Genomic DNA, 21,425 nt, shown 5'->3' with positions numbered 1-21,425 from the left:
TTCTAACTTAAAATTCTTTGCCATCTAAAGAACTCCTGTAAGTTGACATTATGAAACATGTTTGAAAGATGTTTCTTATCACTAAAACATGACAAATATATAATCATATCATACATCTTACCGTTTTCTCCACATAGTTCTGGAAAAAGATACGGCAGGCAAAGAATTGGTAGATATTCTTAAAAACTGTTATTAAAGTTTGCAGTGGAGGCAGTTGGATAAAAACCCTGTGCTTTCTGAAATGAAAGCTCGATCTTCCCTCACCTAGTGAACTCTAGTGAGAAGTACTACTTTTGCCAAGAGATAGGAAAGCTGTAAGCACAGTGGAATTCCCATCACCCCACTACGAGCCCTACTGTCATGCTTATGTTAGATGTGACAAATGCTAAAAAGGTCTGTGCAGCTCATATCTGCCATGCACCTCTACGCTCCAGACAATACTAAAGCAAAGAAAAATAGAGGCTTTGATTTTTGTTTGGTGCTGGGTAAAACTGTGATGATACTAAAACATCACTATAAGAAATACTAATAGGTACTTGTAAAGCATCTGAAGATTATGTGTAAAATTAGCTATTTGATAAATGAGTAAACAGAATATTCAAGTGATTTATACTCTTATGCACATGGTACAATCCCATTGGACAGATTATTCTCAAATTAAGATAATGCTACTTGATAGTATCCAAAAACAAATCATATGTTACAGTAACATGATTTCAGGAATCACTAAGGTGATCTGAATTCTGAGCTAGAATTCTGAAGTCAAGGTTCATTTTTCAATTCTTTTCCTTATTATACTGTGTATGATAATAGGCAAGTAAGTCACCAGTTCCTGGGAACGTGTTTATCTCCTGAATAATGCCTATCTTACAAAATGAAATATGCTTATGGATGTTAAATAACATTCTAAATAATTGTGTGAGTTTTAATTTCAAATTGAAATGGGCTTCTTTTATTTCATCAGTAGTAGTGAGTTTTTATCTAATGCCATCTTGGGGCGATAAAGTTGGAAAAAACTCGTAATTCCTGACTTCTTTAAAATGTTATTGCTGCTTCTCTCATTCATCTAATTTAATTATTGAAAGGAAAAATAAAGTTGAAATGAGGGATAAGAACACTTGTGAGCATAGCGTAACACAGACTTGTTGAGTCACTGTGTTGTACAACTCACACTAATGTAATATTGTGGATCAACTATACTCAAATAAAAGAAAGTTGAAGACACTTACCTCATTAAAAAAAAAAACAACAACAACAAAAACCATAGAATCTCTCCCAACTCTAAAGCTGAATGATCAGAAAGAAAGGAACTAGCCATCCCGACAAGACCAAATTGTAACCAATTGCTAGGCTTGTAAGCAAATGAATGGACACTAGGGATGAGGAGAGACTAGACTTTGGAGCTTTAAATTTAGATTAGCTCAATTATTTTTCTTCTTTTAATTAGATCTCAGCATCTACAATCAGATGGAGTTCAGTATTATTCATCTGTTCTTAGGCCTCCTGTCATATCTTTTCTAAGCTTCACCTCTGCATTGACAGATGGCATTTACATAGTATTGCAAATAATTTTTCTAGAAATTCTCTTAGTCCTAACTTATATTTAGATGATGACAGTTTTTGTCTCATCATTGTAGGTGTTTTGCAGAATTTAATTTATGCTATTGCTGATTCAGGTAGCTTTCCACTTTATATTTTATACACATCAGAATAATATTAATTTATAAATAACGTATTTACAACTCTCTGAATGAGCAGTAAATTCTTAAAATATTATGAAAAAATCTAATGCTGAGAGTTATAGACATAAAAAATCCCTACTACTAAAATATATAGAACAAAGTAAACACAAAGTACTATGTTTACTGTGGTGTTATACATACGTATGTGTATATATACACTCACACACATATACACACACATATATATAATTACATTTTAATATTTAGTTTTACTGTTCCAATAATGTTTTATAGTATCTGGAGATACTATGGATTTTACCAGTATTCTTTTCCAGAAAGTGAGTTGAAGAATTTTCCAAGGTATTGTGATAATGACTTAAACTAGGCAAAAGTAATTATGGTTACATAATTTATTTGTATTTCTATCTATGTCTGCCATTTAACTTTCCAATAAATAACTTCAAGGACAACAGATTTAAATTTTTGGCAATATGTTGTATGAGACAATGATATTGAAATCTGGAGATAATTATTGCAGTTTATCATTAAAGCTACATTGATTAGAATAGTATTGAGACAGAGAGAAAGAGAGAGTTGTTGGAGTTGATAATATAAGCTACATTAGTTTGAGAAATAAAGAAATAATTAATATGAGAAATAAAGAAAGGCAAAGGAAGAAAGTGGAAAAAATATCCGCAACAAAATAAATTATTTTATAATACTATTTGGGATCAAGTTAATAGAATTAAACTATTTACTGTAAGTCAGATTGATGAATAATTATGTTCCCTAAATTCCAACATTTAATAACTAGATTTCTCTATTCCACTGTGTACCTTCCAATTTTGTATCCCAATAGTACAAATTCTAATTAAATATTTTATTTTAAGTGTAATATTATAAATATGATTTAGATAAACTATTTTCTTTTTAATGAAATTAAAAATTTTCTTACATGCATGTATGGCAATAGACTGTTTAGAATAATTGGGACCTATCTATATCTGGCCTTTGGTTTCATTTTTTTTTCTAAGCCATTGCAGTGATAAGGCTATATCAAATTTCTTCTGAATAATATATATAAATAGGTTGAAATTACATGAAAGTATATACCAAAATTTAAATGTATATTTTTAGAGACATTTTTAAGTGAAAATGTTCATCTATGGTAAGAATAGGCAGCAATTTGGTTTTAATTTCTTCACTTCTCATTCAAAAAACCAACTAGGTCATGAAGGATAATAAAAAAGATTTTAAAAACTATGATTTCAGCTAAATTAGGACACAGAAATGCCTCCAAATTTCATATGTGGTAAAAATGTGACCAAAAAGCAAAGCCAGCCGGTGAGACCCCATAGGAAGTCAAGGAAGTACCTTGAGGAGGAAAAGCATCTTGTGGTTGTGTATTTCAGAACTCTACATATTCACTTCCAGAAGAAAACAAAAATCCTCATCCTGATAGGAATCTGCAGTATTGTAGTCTGTCACTGTGATTTGGGAAGAAAGAAGGTGCAAAAGTGTGTGGGAGTGCCCAGAGGTAACTGATCTCATAGTCTGTACCAAATACATCTTCTAAAAGTGACTGCTTCACATTTGAAGAAAGGACTGTGTCTCTTGGTGACAGCAGACTGTAAAAAAATATCAAAGAAAACCCAACTTATCAGTAGAAGTCCCCATGAAATAGAATAGGTTCTAAGGGTCACAGGAGGGGTGGCTACACAGAGGTGGCATGAATTACCACTGTAATAACAGACGAGGGAGACCTGAAACTGTGAAGCCTGAAAAGCTCCCCTCTTTCTACACTCCACTGAAACCTCCTGCTATTAGTACAGGAAAATTAATTCAGTCCAACACAAGTGCCAGAAAAGGAATACTCAGAGCTCCACAGAAGTAGTCTTGGGCAAAATATTTAAGAAGATCAATAGAACAATCCAAAAGATGATAAAATCTCATTTTAAAAAAGGTTTCAATAACAACAAAAACATGATAACATGTATTTCCAACATATTTTTGTTTAAAATGAAGCAGTCAGACTTATGAAGTAACACAAAGGGTAAACATCCAGAAACTAAAATAACAGTTAAATTGGAAGTAGAATCTGATGACAGGACAGCAGTGGAATGTGAAATGAGTTCTGACAAAATGAAAAGAAAGGAAGAAAAATTCATAAATAAAGAATAAATAAAAAAGAAACATGAAAGAAAATAGAAAGCACAATGAGAACATAGAACATAAAAATATTGGTACAATGATACATATAAATTAAGAGAAAGAATATAGTGAATTAAAGTTAACAGTATAGATATAGATCATAGGAAAGGGCAATCTAAAGTATGCATTATTGAGGTTGACATTGCAATAAGAAAGAAAAACAATTGAAAATAAGTTTCCTAAAATAACCTAAATTTGGGGGGTTCTTCATCTACAGTAAAACCCAAGTATATATAGGATGATATCCAGCTCTCATAACATTGGAGCGAAGGGAGAAAAATGCAGTGATTGCTGGGAATGAGGATAACAATCTATCCATGCCCCATAAATCTCATGTCTATTTTCAGGATAATATGCATACATAAATATATATTTATATGTCATGAATAATGTTTAAATAATTCACCCCTTGTTACTAGAGGGATTTCCACTCTAGGTTCATGAGGGTGTATAAACACATGGGACCCGACACTTGACAGATGAGATCAACACCAGTTTATTTATTAGTTACATATACTCAAAACTTAAGGATTTATAGCAGTGTGGCATCTTATAAAACTAATGAAAAAAAGTTTCTGAATTCTGGTCCAGCATGTAAAGAACTTGGAAGTCCTTGTTCTGTCCTAACAACAAATAAAAACAAAAAGAAGCTGAAAGATTAACAAATTTTCTTGGATCTGTCAGTGAAGTTTTAGGGCAAACCTCTGCCCCCATAATTGGAGAGACAAGTGAATATAGGGAATCACAAATTACTGAAGGAGGAACCTACCAGCAGAAATCGCTGTGGGTACAGTGTTGATATAGGAAAACCAAATTGTAATTGACAAGTTGCTAGAGACTCATTGTGGACAACTCTGAGAGTTAAACACTCCAGGAAACCCGGTCATGGTGGGTCGGGGTGGGGGGGACATTTCCCTCACTTTTGTGAGTTTTACCTCCACACAATTGATCAGATTTCCAAAGTGAATATCAGAGAAAAATTCCCTCCTGCTTCTGGCAGAGGGAGGAGAAAAATAACCATTTTGAAATACGCCAGAGAATTTTTGTAAAATGTCTTAGCTCCAAGGAAAATCTATTTATTTATTTTTTTTTAAGATTTTATTTATTTGACAGAGATAGAGACAGCCAGTGAGAGAGGGAACACAAGCAGGGGGAGTGGGAGAGGAAGAAGCAGGCTCACAGCAGAAGAGCCTGATGTGGGGCTCGATCCCAGATCGCCGGGATCACGCCCTGAGCCGAAGGCAGACGCTTAACCGCTGTGCCACCCAGGCGCCCCCAAGGAAAATCTATTTTACTAGAACCTAAACTGTGGAGGCTTTTCAGAGCCTGACTGACCTCTGAGAAGGGATAGCACTACTCTAGCCTACTCTAGCCATCCTATCCTAAGGGAGGACAAAAACTGCAAAGCATTTGTGAAGTTTGGAGTTGAGGTATTTTTGAGTACCTAGACTGAGACTTAATCATAGGACTGTAGAACATGTCTTATCACACCTTACCATCATGTTACGAAAGACCTATTAACCACAGCTCTTTTTAAATAGCATATCGTGTCTGGCTATCAGAAAAAAATTACCAGGCATACCAAAAGGCGAAAGTAAATAACAATTAAAGAAGACAGTGCAAGCATCAGAACAAGACATGACAGAAATGCTGGGATTTTAAAACTGAGAATTTAAAATAACTATGATTAACATGCTAAGCGTGCTAATGGATAAAGCAGATGACATACAAGAATAGATGGGTAATATAAGCAGAGAAATGGGAATTCTAAGAAAGAATCAAAATGAAACGCTAATGACCAAAAACACTAAAAGAAGAATGAGTAAAATAAAGAATGCCTTTAGTGAGCTTATGAAGAGGCTGTACATGGCTGAAAAAAAGATTCTGAGACTAAGGATGTGTCAGTAGAAATAGGAAAAATCCTGGAGGAAAAAAAAAAACTTGCCAGAGTTACCAAGAACTGTGGGACAACTACAAAATGTGTATCTTCCGTGTAATGAGAATACCAGAAGCAGAAAAAAGAGAGAAAAGAATAGGAAAAAAAAAATATATATGTATTATAAATTATATATAATATATATATATATATTTGAAGCAATAATAACAGAGGATTTCCTTAAAGTTAATGCCAGACATGAAACCATGGACCAAGGAAACCCAGAGAATGCTAAACAGGATAAATGAAAAGACAAACAAACAACAAAAAGCAAAAGCAAAATCTAACTCTGGACATATCTTATTTGAATTGCAGAAAATCAAAAATGAAGGAAGTTTGAAAGAAGCCGGGGGAAAAATGTGTTACCTATAGAGAAGCAAAAATAATGATTTTTTCTCCTTAGAAGGCATACAGATAAGAAGAGACTGAAGTGAAATATTTTAAGTATTAAGAGGTAAAAAAAAAATAGCAACTTAGAATTCTGTACCTTGCAAAACTATCCTTCAAAAGTGAAGGAGAAATAAAAACTTCCAGAAAAACAATTGAGGGAATTTTTTTGCCAGTAGAGAGTAGACCTGCCTTGCAAGAAATGTTAAAATGAGTTCTTCAGAGGGGCACCTGGGCGGTTCAGTGGGTTGGGTGTCTGCCTTGGGTTTGGGTCATGATCTGGGGGTCCTGGGATCGGGTCCGCATCTGGCTCCCTGCTCAGCGGGGAGCCTGCTTCTCCCTCTCCCTCTGCTGCATGCTCTCTCTTTCTCTCTCTCAAAAAGGTAAGTGAAATCTTTAAAAGAAAAAAAAATAAAGAGTTCCACAGAGAGAATGAAAATAGTATAGGCCAGGAGCTCATATCTGTATAAAGGAAAAAGAAGCATCAGAAATGATACAAGTGAAGGAACAATAAAAACTTTTATTGCTATTTCTTAATTGGAATTATATATAGAGAGATTTGTATCTATACATTATCTATCATCTATCTATCTATCATCTATCTATCTATCTATCTATCTATCTATCTATCTATCTATCTATGATATGAATGGCAGCCCTGGTACAAGGAATGGGAGTGAGGAATTAGTATTATTTTGATTTTCTTGATACCCAGACATGTACTATATTTATATACCCGTGGTGTAGTGTTGTTTGAAAGAGGGCTTGGATTATTTGTAATGCAAATTCTATGGCAACCACTGAAAAAGGAAGAAGAAGGAAGAGGAGAAGGAGGAAGAGGGGGAGAAGAAGAGGGGGGAGGGAGCAGGAGGAGGAGAAAGATATGATACAAAAGGTGAGGGGGAAAAAAACATGAAATGTTCAATTATACCCCATAAAGCAGACAAACAGTAGAAGACAAATTAGGAACAAGGAGAAAGGGCAACAAAAAGAAAACAGTAACAAATATGATACATATTAATATAACTATGTGAATAATCACTTTGAACTCAGTAGCCTAAATGTACTATTGACAGAGATATCAGAGTGTATCAAAAGCCCAGATCCAACTGTATGTTGTCTACAAAGGACCCACTTTAAATTTAAAAACACGTGGATTAAAAGTAAATGGATAGGGGTGCCTGGGTGGCACAGCGGTTAAGCGTCTGCCTTCGGCTCAGGGCGTGATCCCAGCGTTGTGGGATCAAGCCCCACGTCAGGCTCCTCCACTGTGAGCCTGCTTCTTCCTCTCCCACTCCCCCTGCTTGTGTTCCCTCTCTCGTTGGCTGTCTCTATCTCTGTTGAATAAATAAATAAAATCTTAAAAAAAAAAGTAAATGGATAGAGATAGATATATCATACTAGCATTAATCAAAAGAAAGGGGGAGGAGAATATGTGTTAATTTCAGACAAGCAGACTAAAGAGCAGAGAAAGTTATTAAGGACAAAGTGGAGCATTAAACAATGATGAAGGGGTCAAGAAGACATAATACATACTAATCCTTAGTATGGATAAATTTAACAACAAAGTGTCAGAATTTGTGAGACAAAAGCTGATGGAACTGCTAGACCAGGTAAATCCATGATCAGAGCTGGAGGTTACAATGCTTCTTTGTAAGTACTGGATAGGTCCAGTAGGCAGAAAATCAGTGAGGGCATAGTTTATCTCAAATGTACCATCAGGCAACTGGATATAATTGTCATCTATCAATTGTTTCATCCAGAATACATGAAATATTCACAGAGGAAAAAAATTGGAGGCCATAAAGTACAGCTTTACAAATTTTAAAGAATTAGAAATCATGTAATGTCTGCTTCCAGATCAAATAGAATTAAATGAGAAATCAGTAACAGGAAGATAGGTAGGAAATCTCCAAACACTTGGAGATTATATTCACCAGGGTTCTTCAAAGAAACACACCAGCAGGAGAAATTTATTTAGTTATTATGAAGACTTGGCTCATGTGATTACAGAGGCCAAGAAGTCCCATTATCTAACGTCTGAAAGCTGGAAAACCAGGAAATCCAGAGGTATAATTCTCTCCAAGTCTGAAATCCCGAGAACCATGGGAGTCAATGGTAATTCCCAGTCCAAGGGCTGGAGAAGATGAGATGTCCCAGCTCAATCAGTTAGGCTAGAAAAAGGAGGTGATTTCCACTTGCCCCAGCTTTTGTTTTATTCAGGCCCTCAGTGGATTGAATGATGCCAAACCACACTGGGGAGGATAATCTACTGAGTCCACTATTCCAAGTGCTAATCTCATCTGGAAACCTCCCACAAACAAACTCGAAAATAATAGTCTGGACCCACCATGACCAGGCAAGTTGGCACATAATATTAACCATCACAGAGATTAAACAACATATTTCTAAATAATACCAGGGTCAAAATAAATCTCAAAAAAAATTTAAAAGTATTTTGAATTATATGAAGGTGAGAATAAGCTCATCCAAATTTGTGGGATACAGTAAAGTAGTGCTTGGAGGGATAAGTAGTCTAAGTTCTGTCATTAGGGGAAAAAAAAAAAGAAGATCAAATTAAAAGTAAGCAGCAGAAAAGAAATAATTACAGGAGAAAAAAAACAAAATTAAAACTGGAAATCAGAGAAAATGAGAAGCAAAAGCTGATTGTTTGAAAGATTGATAAAATAAATAAATTTCTAGCCAATCCAACCAAGAGAAAAAGAGAGAAGACACAAATTACCAATGTTTATGAAAGAGAGAACATCAGTATGGTTCCCATGGACATTAAAAGGACAATAAGTAAATATTATTAAGTACTCTGTATCCACATATTTGATTACCCAGGTGATATGGACCAGTTCCTTGAAAGATGCAATCTGCCAAAACTCACAGAGGAAGAAATAGACTTTCTGAATAGGCCTATATTTATTAAGGAAATTGAATATATAATTAATGACCTTTCAAAACAAAAGGACCAGGTGCAGATGAGTATACTGATGAATTCTACCAAACATTTAAGGAAGAAATTATGCGATTTCTCTATAATGTTGTCCATAAGATAAAGGTAGTGGGAAGACTTCCTAACTTGTTCTAGAAGGCTTGATTATTCCAATACCAAACCTGAATAAAGACATTACAAGAAAACTACAGACTAATGTCTCTTATGAACATGTATGCAAAATTTTTAAACAAAATATTAGAATGTTTAATCCAACAATATATAATAAGAATTGTACACCATGACTACCTGGAATTTATTCTGGGTATGCAAAGCTGGTTCAACATTCAAAAATCAATTAATATAATCCGTTATATCAACAGACTAAGAAGAAAATTCACGTGATCATATCAGTTGATGCAGAAAAAGCATTTGACAAAATTCGAACACCTATTCATGACAAAAAAAACAAAGCAAAAACCACTTAGTAAACCAGGAATTGAGGGGAATTTTTTCAACTTAATAATGATAATCTATAAAAACCTACAGCTGACATCATGCTTACAGCTGAGAAACCGTTTTCTCACTAAGATCAGGAACAAGTTAAGGGTGTTCCCTCTCATTATTCCTTTTTAACATCATACTGGAAGTCCTAGATAATGCAATAAGACAAGTACAGAAAATAAAAAGTTTACTAATTAGGAAAGGAGAACTAAAACTGTCTTTGTGTGCAGATGTCTTGATTGTCTGTGCAGAAAATAAAAATAATTGTCAAAGAAACAACAGGAACTAATATACAACTATAGCAAAATTGCAGGATACAAAGTTAATTATAAAAAAGTGAATTACTTTCCTATATGCCAACAATGAACAAGTAGAATTTTAATTTAAAAATTCAACAACTGTTATATAACCACCCCCAAAACACGAAATACTTCAATATAAATCTAACTAAATAAATACAAGATCTATATGAGGAAAACTATAAAACTCTAAAGATATCAAAGGAGAACTGAATAAATAGAGAGATATTCCATGTTCATATATAGGAAGACTCAATTTCAAGATGCAAGTTTTTCTCAAATTGATCTATAGGTTATGCACAGTCCCAATCAAAATCCCTACAAGTTATTTTGTGGGTATCAACAAACTTGATTCTAAAGTTTATATGGAGAGACAAAAGACCAAAATAGTTGACACAAACTTGAAGGAAATGAGCAAAGTTGGAGGATTGACACTACCCAACTTCAAGACTTACTATAAAGATAGCATGGTGTCGGTGAAAGAAGCAGACAAATAGATCAATAGAACAGAACAGGAAACCCAGTAATAGGCCCACATATACATAGTCAACTGACGTTTGGCAAAAGAGGAAAGAGTACAACAGAGCAAAGAGCCTTTCCCACAAATGGTGCTGGAACAACTGGACATTCACACACACACACACACACACACACACACACACTAAAATAAATAAAAATAAGAATCTAGACACAGGCTGTACACCCTTCACAAATGTTAACTTAAAATGGAAGAGATTTAAATGTAAACTGCAAGACTCTCAAACTCCTAGAATAAAACAGAAAAAAAAATCTAAATGATCTGGGCTATGGCAATTGCTTTTTAGGTACATCAAAGGTACAATCCACGAAAGAAATAATTGATAAACTGTACTTCATTAAAATTAAAACTTTTGCTTTGCAAAAGAAACTCTTAAGACAACCCACAGACTGGATGAAAATATTTGGAAAAGATGTATTTGTGAGATATTTTTTAAAGTTTATTTCATATATATTTCATATAATTCTTGCTTTTATTTGTCCGTCATGCCTTGACTTAAAAATCAGAAGCGGAATGAAGCATCAGAGACTATGGACTATGAGAAACAAACTGAGGGCCTCAGAGGGGAGAGGGGTGGGGTAATGGGATAGACCGGTGATGGGTAGTAAGGAGGGCACGTATTGCATGGTGCACTGGGTGTTATACGCAACTAATGAATCATCGAGCCTTACATCGGAAACCGGGGATGTACTGTATGGTGACTAACATAATATAATAAAAAATCATTAAAAAAATTTAAACAAAATTAACTAATTTCTTGAAAATCTTACAATTAGCAAAATTAGTCTTTAAAAAAAAATGGAAAGAAATACCGTGTTCTATGATAGAGTCTACTTGAGAAATATGTTTGCTCCCTCTAGGTATTATATGTATTTAACATGTTCTCTTGAGTCACTTGTATTCATTGATTTAAATTTTTGATTTTAATGTTAAAAGGATTAGAGGCACACAGTAAAATCTTTAATAAATTTGAGGCATAGAAAAAAAAGGGAAAATCATTATCTATCACTCCCACCCAACTGGGTCCTATATATAACAAATTTAATAATTTCTTGTGTATATTACTTATATTTATTTCTAGTATATTTTCTATTTCATGAATATTAAATTATATTCATGTTTCTCTTATGTGATATTACATAGTTCTATAAAATTGTACATCACAGCAGTTTTGAGTTACTTTCTGCACCTTTAACCTTCAAACTTAAAGGAAAAGTTCATGCTCTGAATTCACTTTAAAGCCAGGAATTGCTTATGGGCAGAATAAACACAGAAATGTGTTTCTTCTCTTTATTGAGTGTTCCAGTGCTTCATTAATACAATATAAATCTTAATCCAAAGATACCACAGGATTTGTTCATTTCCATTTGAAAAGTCTAATTAATTATAAAGAATAATGATACATGTTTTCCAGTAATAAAAGTGGTTAGGAGCATAGGCTCTGGAATCAGTACACACGTTGATTTCAAATTCGTTCTATCACTTAATAAATGTCAGTGAATAAACCTTTCAGTTCTTCTACCCGTGAAATAGGAATAATTATAGTCCCTGCATTTAGGGGTTATTATAAGTAATGACACTATACAGTAAGCATTTAAAACACTGTTTGGCACTTTTAAAGAAATGGCCCCTCTTTAAAATATACATATATATGAATACTTTCTCATGAATACTTTGATGGAAGTCAAATCAACAGCAATCAGGCTATGAATAATTAAATAGTAAATTAACCCAAGTAAAAATATAAGTGGGCCGTGGAGAAATTATCAAAATAAATTACCATGCTTCAAACATAGATGATTTATTCTTCAGATTTAACAAAGGCATATTTTTTTGTTAATTTTTAAAGGAACATATTTCAGAGGGCTAGGACAGAAGATGATCTGAAAAATATTGGCTGTGAATACAGTGGGTGGAAGCCCACATGCTTGCTATGTTTGCCAACACTCAGATATGCTCTGTATATACTTTTGTTCATTTTGTCTTTTCTGTGGACTGGTCCTTTTACAAGCGCATAATTATATTGCAGCTAAGGTAGAGAGTGGTTAAGTATATATTTCTTTAATATAATTCACTATTTGAATAATCTTCCCTATACCTATTCTGCTAAATAATTCAAGACTTAGACTGAGACACACACAGATGGAAAGATTTATGTCAATAGCAATTCATTTGATAATACAAAAGAGTTTCTTGATACTATATGCAAAGCACTATCATAGATATTTCTAGAAACAAGCAAATGTACTTAGATTCATTTTGAATCTATATGAAAAAAGTTGTGTTTACTAAAGCAGGTAATGTAATAACAGACTACATTAACAACAGTATAAATTTCATAAAAAGGGAGTGGAATCTTCTGTTTCACTTTGTTGACAAAAACACCTCCTGTATTATTATGTTCCCTTTCCCTTGCTATTGGCAATACATAAATCTTTTAAAGAAAAGCTAACATAGTAGCAAATATTTTGAAATAAAAAAGAGATTCAAATGATTTGTTGCTCACCCAAAATCTTTTTGTACTTTGTGAAGTTAAGTTTAAAAAATATATATATATTATATATATGTATGATATATATATGATATATATATCCTATATTGTATATTATAGGATATATGGTATTGTATAATGTATATTATAATATACAATATAATATATATTATATATATGGTCACAGAAGCTCAAGTTAAGATTTACAGGTTGAATTCAAAGGTACTAATATTTTGGCTTAGTATCAGTAAGGACTTTCTAATGGATTTCATGTCTGCAGTCAGATTTACTACTCTAAGAGTTAGTCTCTTGCTACCAGAAATATTTAATCATAGGCCAAATACTGAATCTTTGAAGATTCCCCAAGACTTATTTTAAAAAAATAGGATAAAATTATTACAAATAAGAGAATAGATATCTTCCTAAACTATATATATACTCACTAGTAAATGTTTATTAAATTATGGCTTTGGTGCACAAAATCACCCAAGTAAAGTGTATAATTAGTCTCTTAAAACAGAAAGATCATTCCATTGTAAGACAAAATTCCAAATTTTTAGAAGCATTGGGAAAATTGGGCATTAGCTTTTCCAATTTCAAGGGAAAGTAACAATTTCCCACTTCAATCCTCCTGGTTGTAGTTGTTATGGATAAACCTATCCATATATTTATTTTTTCTAAATTACAGTTAGCACTTTTCAGATTATTAAAATAAATATGAGTCATGCTGGACACATTTAAAGTGACAGTGAATCAGTGAACTTGAATTTTGATCAATATTTATTACCAAACCCGAACAATGGAAAGATATGCACATTTGAAGACATATATGCAGAGCTTCAGATCTGTAGATGAAATTACAAAACACACAAGTATATGTGTAATGGGCCTCCCAGAGAAGAAGAGAAGGGAAGAAAAAATATATTAGAAGACATAATGACTGATACAACAAATTACATTTCTTTAAAAAATATGAATATCTAGGTTCACTGAATCCCAAGTAGGAGGGACACAAAATGATTCACTTTAAACACCTCATTGCCTAAAGACGGGGAGAACTTTATAACAACAAAGGAAGATGGCGTCATATTCAAAAGAACAGCTATACATTTTACATTCCCATACATGGAAATCTCTTCTTAAATTAATTCAGAAGAAAATAGAATAACACATTTTATGTTGTGAAAGAAAATAGTTACCCAAGAGTTTTATATCATCAAAAATCCTTTTGAGGGGCGCCTGGGTGGCTCAGTCCTTAAGCGTCTGCCTTCGGCTCAGGGCGTGATCCCGGCGTTATGGGATCGAGCCCCACATCAGGCTCTTCCGCTATGAGCCTGCTTCTTCCTCTCCCACTCCCCCTGCTTGTGTTCCCTCTCTCGCTGGCTGTCTCTCTCTCTGTTAAATAAATAAAATCTTTAAAAAAAAAATCCTTTTGACATAGAAGTAAGATAAATATATTCCCAGAATTAAAAAATACTAGGGGAATTTGTTACTAGGAGATTTGTTGTACAATAAATAACAATGGAATTCCTTCAGTCCAATAGGAAATGTCACCACAAAGTAACTCTAATCTATAGAAAAAATAAAAGAGCAAAGGAAATGGTAATATATTAGAAAACATAAAAGAATTCATGAAATATTTTCAAAATTTTTAATTTAATGTTTTAACATAACAGATTATATAAAGCAATAATTATCACACTATTTTGTTGAGTTTATAATACAAATAAATAATGTGTATAATTATAATAAAACAAAAGTAGGGAAGGAAGTGGTGATGTGTTTGAGCAAGATTGCTGTATTTTTAAAAAAGATTTATTTATTTATTTGAGAGACAGAAGAGAGAGTGTGCGTGAGGTGTGGGGAGCAGGGGGAGAGGGTTAGGAAGAGGATCTCAAGCAGACTCTGCACTGAGCGCAGAGTCTGATATGGGGCTCGATCTCATGACCCTGAGATTATGACCTGAGTCAAATGCTCAACCTACTGAGCCACCCAGGGGCCCCAGATTACTGTATTTTTAGAAAAATTATTTACCTGAATTAGTGATAAATTATGACGTATATTGTAATTTCTTGATAAACCACTAAGGAAACAAGTAAAAAATATAAGTAAAATATCAGCAGATGAATTAGAATTGTATACCATTATTTTTTTTAACACAGTCAATTTAGTATATCAACAAGTGAAACAAAATAGATATAAATTACAGCAAATAAATAGCAAAATACCAGGCATAAATACAATCATAGGAATGATTATATTGAATGAGGTTAGACTAAACACTCCCATGAATACTCAGATATTGTTGGACAGAATAAAAAGTAGGATCCAACTATTTTTCCAAATATGTTCAAAAATATTTTAATGGAAAGAATATATAACATGTTAACATGGTAAGTGAGCAGGAGTGGTTATATAAATTGATCATACAAAATAAACTTTAAGACAACAAATACTTCTATCCCTATGTTCTAGGGATATAAAGGTGTATTTTACAATAATAAAAGGGTCAATATATTGGAAAGATATAACAAGTATAAAGATACATGCACTTGAAAATAGAGCTTCACATTACATGAAGCAAAAAGTGACATGTTTTAAAGGAAAAACAAATAACTGATTATGGCTGCGATTGCAACTCTGCTTGATTCTTGTTAGAGTGACTAGACAAAATATCCATAAGTATATTTAAGATCAAAGTAAAACTATCAACTAACTGATTCAACTGATAATTTTAGAACACTTATTCCAGTGACACAGAATAAAAATTCTTTTCAAACACACATGAACCATTCTCCATGACAGATCACAAGAGAGGCCATAAAACAAGTCTTACAAAATGTAAAAAGATTGATATAGTTAAAAATGTTTTCTGAGCCAGCACAAATGAATTGGGGAAAATTCCCAAATATTTAGAGATTGAACTATATAGTTTGTATTCTGAATCAAAGGAGAACTCATAAAAGAAGTTAAGAAAATACTTAAAACTAAATAGGAACTGGCAAACAACCATCAAAATTTATGGGATGCAATACAAAGCTATCACACTTAACATTAAAATTTAAAAACCCTTTCCATGAAACAAAACTCCTACCTTATTTATCTCGTCCATATTAAAAATATTTTTTTCTCAAGAAAGTTTTCTGTATCTACTGACTTCCTTTATATATTATTCTTCTCCCTTCTACCCTTTCAATAAAGATATCATTCACACCACACTATTGAAAATATTCTTGTCAGTTTTTCCCAGGATTTCTTTTCAAATCCAACAGCCAATTCTATGTCATTGTGTCATGACTTGACTTCTAACAGATTTTGAACACATTATCCATGACACAATTTCTTTATTTGATTTCTGGGAAAAGCCACTCTTCTATTTTTCTCTGATCTCCCTGGAAACTTGAAGTTTCTCTTGGGGGATTTTTCTTCTACAGATCTCTTAGTGTTTGAGTAACCCAAGGATTAATCCTTGCTCTCTTCCTGGACTGTGCTCTCTCACTAGTAATAACATTTGTTTTCAGGCTTCAAATACTACATATACTGGTAATTTCCAAATTCATATGTCAACTCTCATTTTTGCCCCTGAGTCCCAGACTTATTATTACATCTCTTTACTTGAATTTTCCACCGAGGGGATAGCTAAAATGGAATTTATATTTCCTTTTCCTACCCCAACCTGTTTTCCCAGTCTTGCTCATCTGTGCTTCATACGTATTTGATGAAGCCGTGATCATAGAATGAACCTTTATTCCTCACTTTCCATCATCTCTTACAATCCAATGACAAGTCCTGTTTTGATCTACATTCAAAATGTATCTCTAAAAACATTTATTTATTTACTTCCTAACACTTTCACTCTTACCTTCCAGTCAGGCCCGGGCTCCTCCAACTCTATCTAGACCAGACTAACATTATGCCTTCATAAATTGTCTCTATTTCCAGTCTTATTCATCTATGGTTTGTTCTCCACTCAGCAATTCAAGATGAAGAGAAAATTTCCCCAGCTTTTCTAGCTCTACTACATTTGCTTTTGTTTGCTGACTGATAATTCATTCAATTTCCAACCTTTCAGAATTCTGCAGTATGAAGATTACTTAGGAATTGTGTTGTAGTTATATCTCCTTTTCTGAAATAATAATTTAAAAACATGCACACAAATAATTCTTCAGTTTTAAAAGTGAGAGGTGGTTCTTATTTATTCATACCATCTTAATTTCCATCTTCTTAATCACTCTTCCAAAGATATTTTTGTCAATCTTATCCCTGTTTATGGTTTATGCGTATATTACTTTCACCCTGCATTTATATAGGTAAAAAGAAATCAGTAATACTAATTTTAGGAATATAAAGTTTTGCATATAATTTATAACACATAATCACTTAGCAGTTCTTTTTAAACTATTTTATAAAAGAACTCTCACAGGATATGTAGTAATTTAAGTTTCTATGCTTTCAGATTCACTATTTGAAATTATTTTCTTGAAGAGATGCATGAGGCAAAGAAACAAACCATTGATGTCCACAATGATGGAGATGGGAAATATAAAAGAGAATCACCACACCTTTCTTATGAGGTACAGATAAGTCAAGTAACTCGTTCGAGGTCATGTATTCAGTGGTAGCTGGGTCTGTGAATCCTTATAAGCTTATCTTTGCCAATTGTCTGTACTCTGAGATTGAAAACATTCATTGACTATCTAAAACATGTCATTATCCCACATCTATTTTTATAGAAGAGAAAATTGAGGCTCAGAAAAGAGAGGTCAGAAATTCAGGATGACAAGAAAGCAAGTAGCAGAGTTAAAATAATTTATGAGTTCTAGAAATGTTAACAGGATGTCTTTTATAGGATACAGTGTTAAACAAAACAGATGTGATCTTGTCCTTCATAAAGATTAGTTTAGTCAAAATTAATATTATAGTCAACTATATTATTCCAATGAAGCTTAATCTCATAAATTATTTTAAGTGGATTAAGGAAGATGAATAAAGGCAGGAAATCATTTTTTTAATCATATGTTTTCATCACTTTCATTTTTACAGATAGCTATTTCAGGTGGTTGTTATGATTGAATCACTAAATATAGTACAGCCTGAAAGACCAATGACAAATTTAATTATGAAAGGGCTGCCTTTGATTATTAACCTTTTCATATTTATTGAATACTGAAATAGTCTTAGGTGTGTCTCTAGCGACATAGTATCTTAGAATCTAAGCATGTCAGAGTTGGAAGTCAATTGCATTATTCAGTGACAGAAACCCAATTCAACTGAAGAAAGGATGATTTAAACACACACACACACACACACACAATTTATTTGAAGAGCACTGGATAACTCAGATAATTAAGGACAGAGCTTCAGGAAATGGGGCAGCCTTAAGACTGTCAGGGACTGAATACTTTGGTTATTATCTGAATCTTTTTTCTGATTTAATTCTTGATATTCATGACTTGTGTGTGTGTGTGTGTGTGTGTGTGTGTGTGTGTGTGTGTGTTTTAGCAGAGTTCCTGGGATTTCTTGAATTATTGTCTTAAAAGCTTTATATCAGAGAGAAAGAAGAATACTTTCTTGGGTATCTAAGGAAGGAAAGAAGAAAATTCCATGGATAAACTCCTGTTGTCATGGCTCAAGGTACAGGCAAACCTTTGATCAGTCATTTTGTCCTGGGCCTTGGTTACTATGATTTTCCCAACGATGATCACATTACAAACTCTAAGTGGTCAGGAGAGTAAGTTCTATTAATAGAAACTGGTGGATAGTGATGCTGGCAGAAAAATAGTAGTCACAGGTTACTTCTTGGTTGCCCAACACATATGACCAACATACATAAATATATTCTTCTCTTACTATAATTTTTAAAGAAAGTCATCCCCCCGGTTTCAATGCAACTATCTAATATACAGTCATGAATGAGCCCCAAAGATAGGCTCTTCACAGTAATATATAACAATTGCATTGAAGACCAAATCAACAATATATCTGTTCAGTGTGATTCCTCCCAGTTATATCTAGAAGTGGCCTATCATGATACTACAACCTATGGCAAAGATACACATATGCATATATACTACAGAAACTGTAAGTATATTAAAATCTCCTATTTAGATAAAACAAGAAAGGATCCTATCTTACAGTTTCTATCAATCAAAACAAATATAGCTTGTCGAACAGGATTTTGTGAGTTGCATTTATTGCTGAGTGAGAGGCTTGGTCAGTCTTTATGACTACCGAGATTCCCTTTCCACAGGGTTCTCAGTGGACACATGAGAGTGGGCACTGGGGAGCATTTCCCTAATGGATACTATACAGCTTTAGCAGCCAATATGACTTTTGTCATGTTTATGACAGCCTGAAATTTGCTCTACTAATAATCATAAAACTTCTTTTTACATTTTTAATGGTTTCTATGGCAATGCAACACCATAAAAACAGTTGTCTGTTGATTTGTTTGAACCTAAGACCTACCTATGAGATTCCTATTTCAGAAGGCAGTCGGGGTTCTCTACAACCCCTAGACTTTAGTTACAGGGTTCTGTTTTCACCTCTGCCATGAAGTAAAGTGAAACTATAAGCAAACCCAATTGATTGAAAGATCTACCTTGCCTTTGCCATGGCTGTATTTCCATGAATATGCTTTTCAGGGAATAATTTTCATGAGGATTTTTTTTTTTTGGAGGGGGAAAGGTGAGGAGGAAGTGGGGATCTTGGTTGTTTAGAGCATTAATTTGAAAGGTCAGGAAAGTTCATGCTTGTTCTATTTCTGTGGGTCTTCCTGAGTGCTTGTCTTAAATCCTACTGAGTTTTCTACCTCTCTGCTTCGTCTCATACTAATTTTACCACGGAGCACTGGATTTAGCTTTTATAATCCCAAGATGTAGAATTATCTCACCCCTGCATTCATAAATAACTGATCTCAGCAGAAAAGGCATTTTTAGTGGAATCAAATACATGAATGGTTCTCTTTGTTCTTCCTTTCTGCTCTCAGGAAGGCCAGTGAGGAAAGTAGCCCTTTTGTAGAAAAATCTTGTAGAAGGTACAAGAAGCAGGCAAGCATTCCAGTATCCTGACCTTTTTCTATCAGGTCTATTGCAAAGTTCTCTAGCAGTGTTCTCATATTAGGACATGTATGCTGAGATGTTTATTCCCTCAGTCCTCAGGTGGCATGGAACTGTGGAAACTCTGGGCTAGTCTCTGGCCTTCTTTAGGATGTTCATTTAGTGAAATGAACAAACATAATTTTGTTGATTTGTGATGAAATGAAAAAAATATATATATGGCCGTATATATTACCCTAAAGCTACAAGTTGGCTGAAGACTTATTTTGAAACTCAAAATTCATATAACAATCATTTAACCAGTGATATTGCCACAACATAACAAGCATGATTGGCCTCCTAGTTACAGATGGAGAAATCCTCATTATTTAACCTCCCACCCCCTCAGTTTGGTTGGTTTTCCATTTAAGAGTCTTTCATAAAAACATTTTATATGAAATAACAATTTTTACATTAGCTCAAGTTGCAATGATTGTAGACAGCAGAAACTGATATTAGTTAACAATAAACATGGAATTTATTTTAAGTATATGAGATAATTCTCTTAATAGAGGGAAAAGGTATAGGAATTAGAGAAGTTTTGGTGAGTATAAGGGTCTGAAATCTGGGACCTGGTACTAGATCATTAGGGAGTCATAAGTCTGACTGATCTGAGGAACACGAAGACAGGATATTAACAAAGAGGACTTAGCACAAAATAAAAATGAAGGCTAGGTAAAGGCCAGATTAGGTGAACTCTTTGGGTGATATACTAAGTAAAATTTGAAGACATTCCTACATGAGAGAGAAAGCTATTGTTTCACCTAGTTTGCAGTCAATTTTTTTATAACCTGTCCTTAAGACAGGTTATATTTCAGGTATTCACAAGTGTCCCCCTATGCCAACTGTGTCACACATTGGATGGGAGTTCATTAGGGATGAGACAAACAATGACAATAGTAGAATTAAGGGCTTTTGAAACTTTTGCATTTCAACACTCAGATGAAATTGAAAATGGAGCTGCTGAGTAAAGTTATAACCAGGTAGTGGCAAAGGAGAATAATAAAGTATCTTAAATCTTCTAGTTCCTAGGCCTCTATTCTTTATAGTGTTCCATAAAGATGCATTTTGTTAATAAATTACTTAGCCAAACACGAAACTGAACATAAAAACTTGAAATTATGAGTAGTTATTACCTTTAGCCCGATTTTCTATTTAATTTTTTCTTAGGAATCTTATGACAAAAATTTGTATTTATCCTCTCCAAAGTTCTTTGTGGAGTGGAAGTGAATAGCACTTCAGATAGCACTCACAACTGTGAGCTAACACAGAGGCCCTCTGTAATGCAGTTAAGTCCTATGGTCTACCTACTTACAGTAATTGAAGTTCCCGAAGATTG

This window comes from Ursus maritimus, unplaced genomic scaffold (genome assembly GCF_017311325.1).
Source record: "Ursus maritimus isolate PB19 unplaced genomic scaffold, ASM1731132v1 scaffold_8, whole genome shotgun sequence".
In the NCBI taxonomy this organism is placed as follows: Eukaryota; Metazoa; Chordata; class Mammalia; order Carnivora; family Ursidae; genus Ursus; species Ursus maritimus.
Note: the sequence above shows the minus strand (reverse complement) of the source record.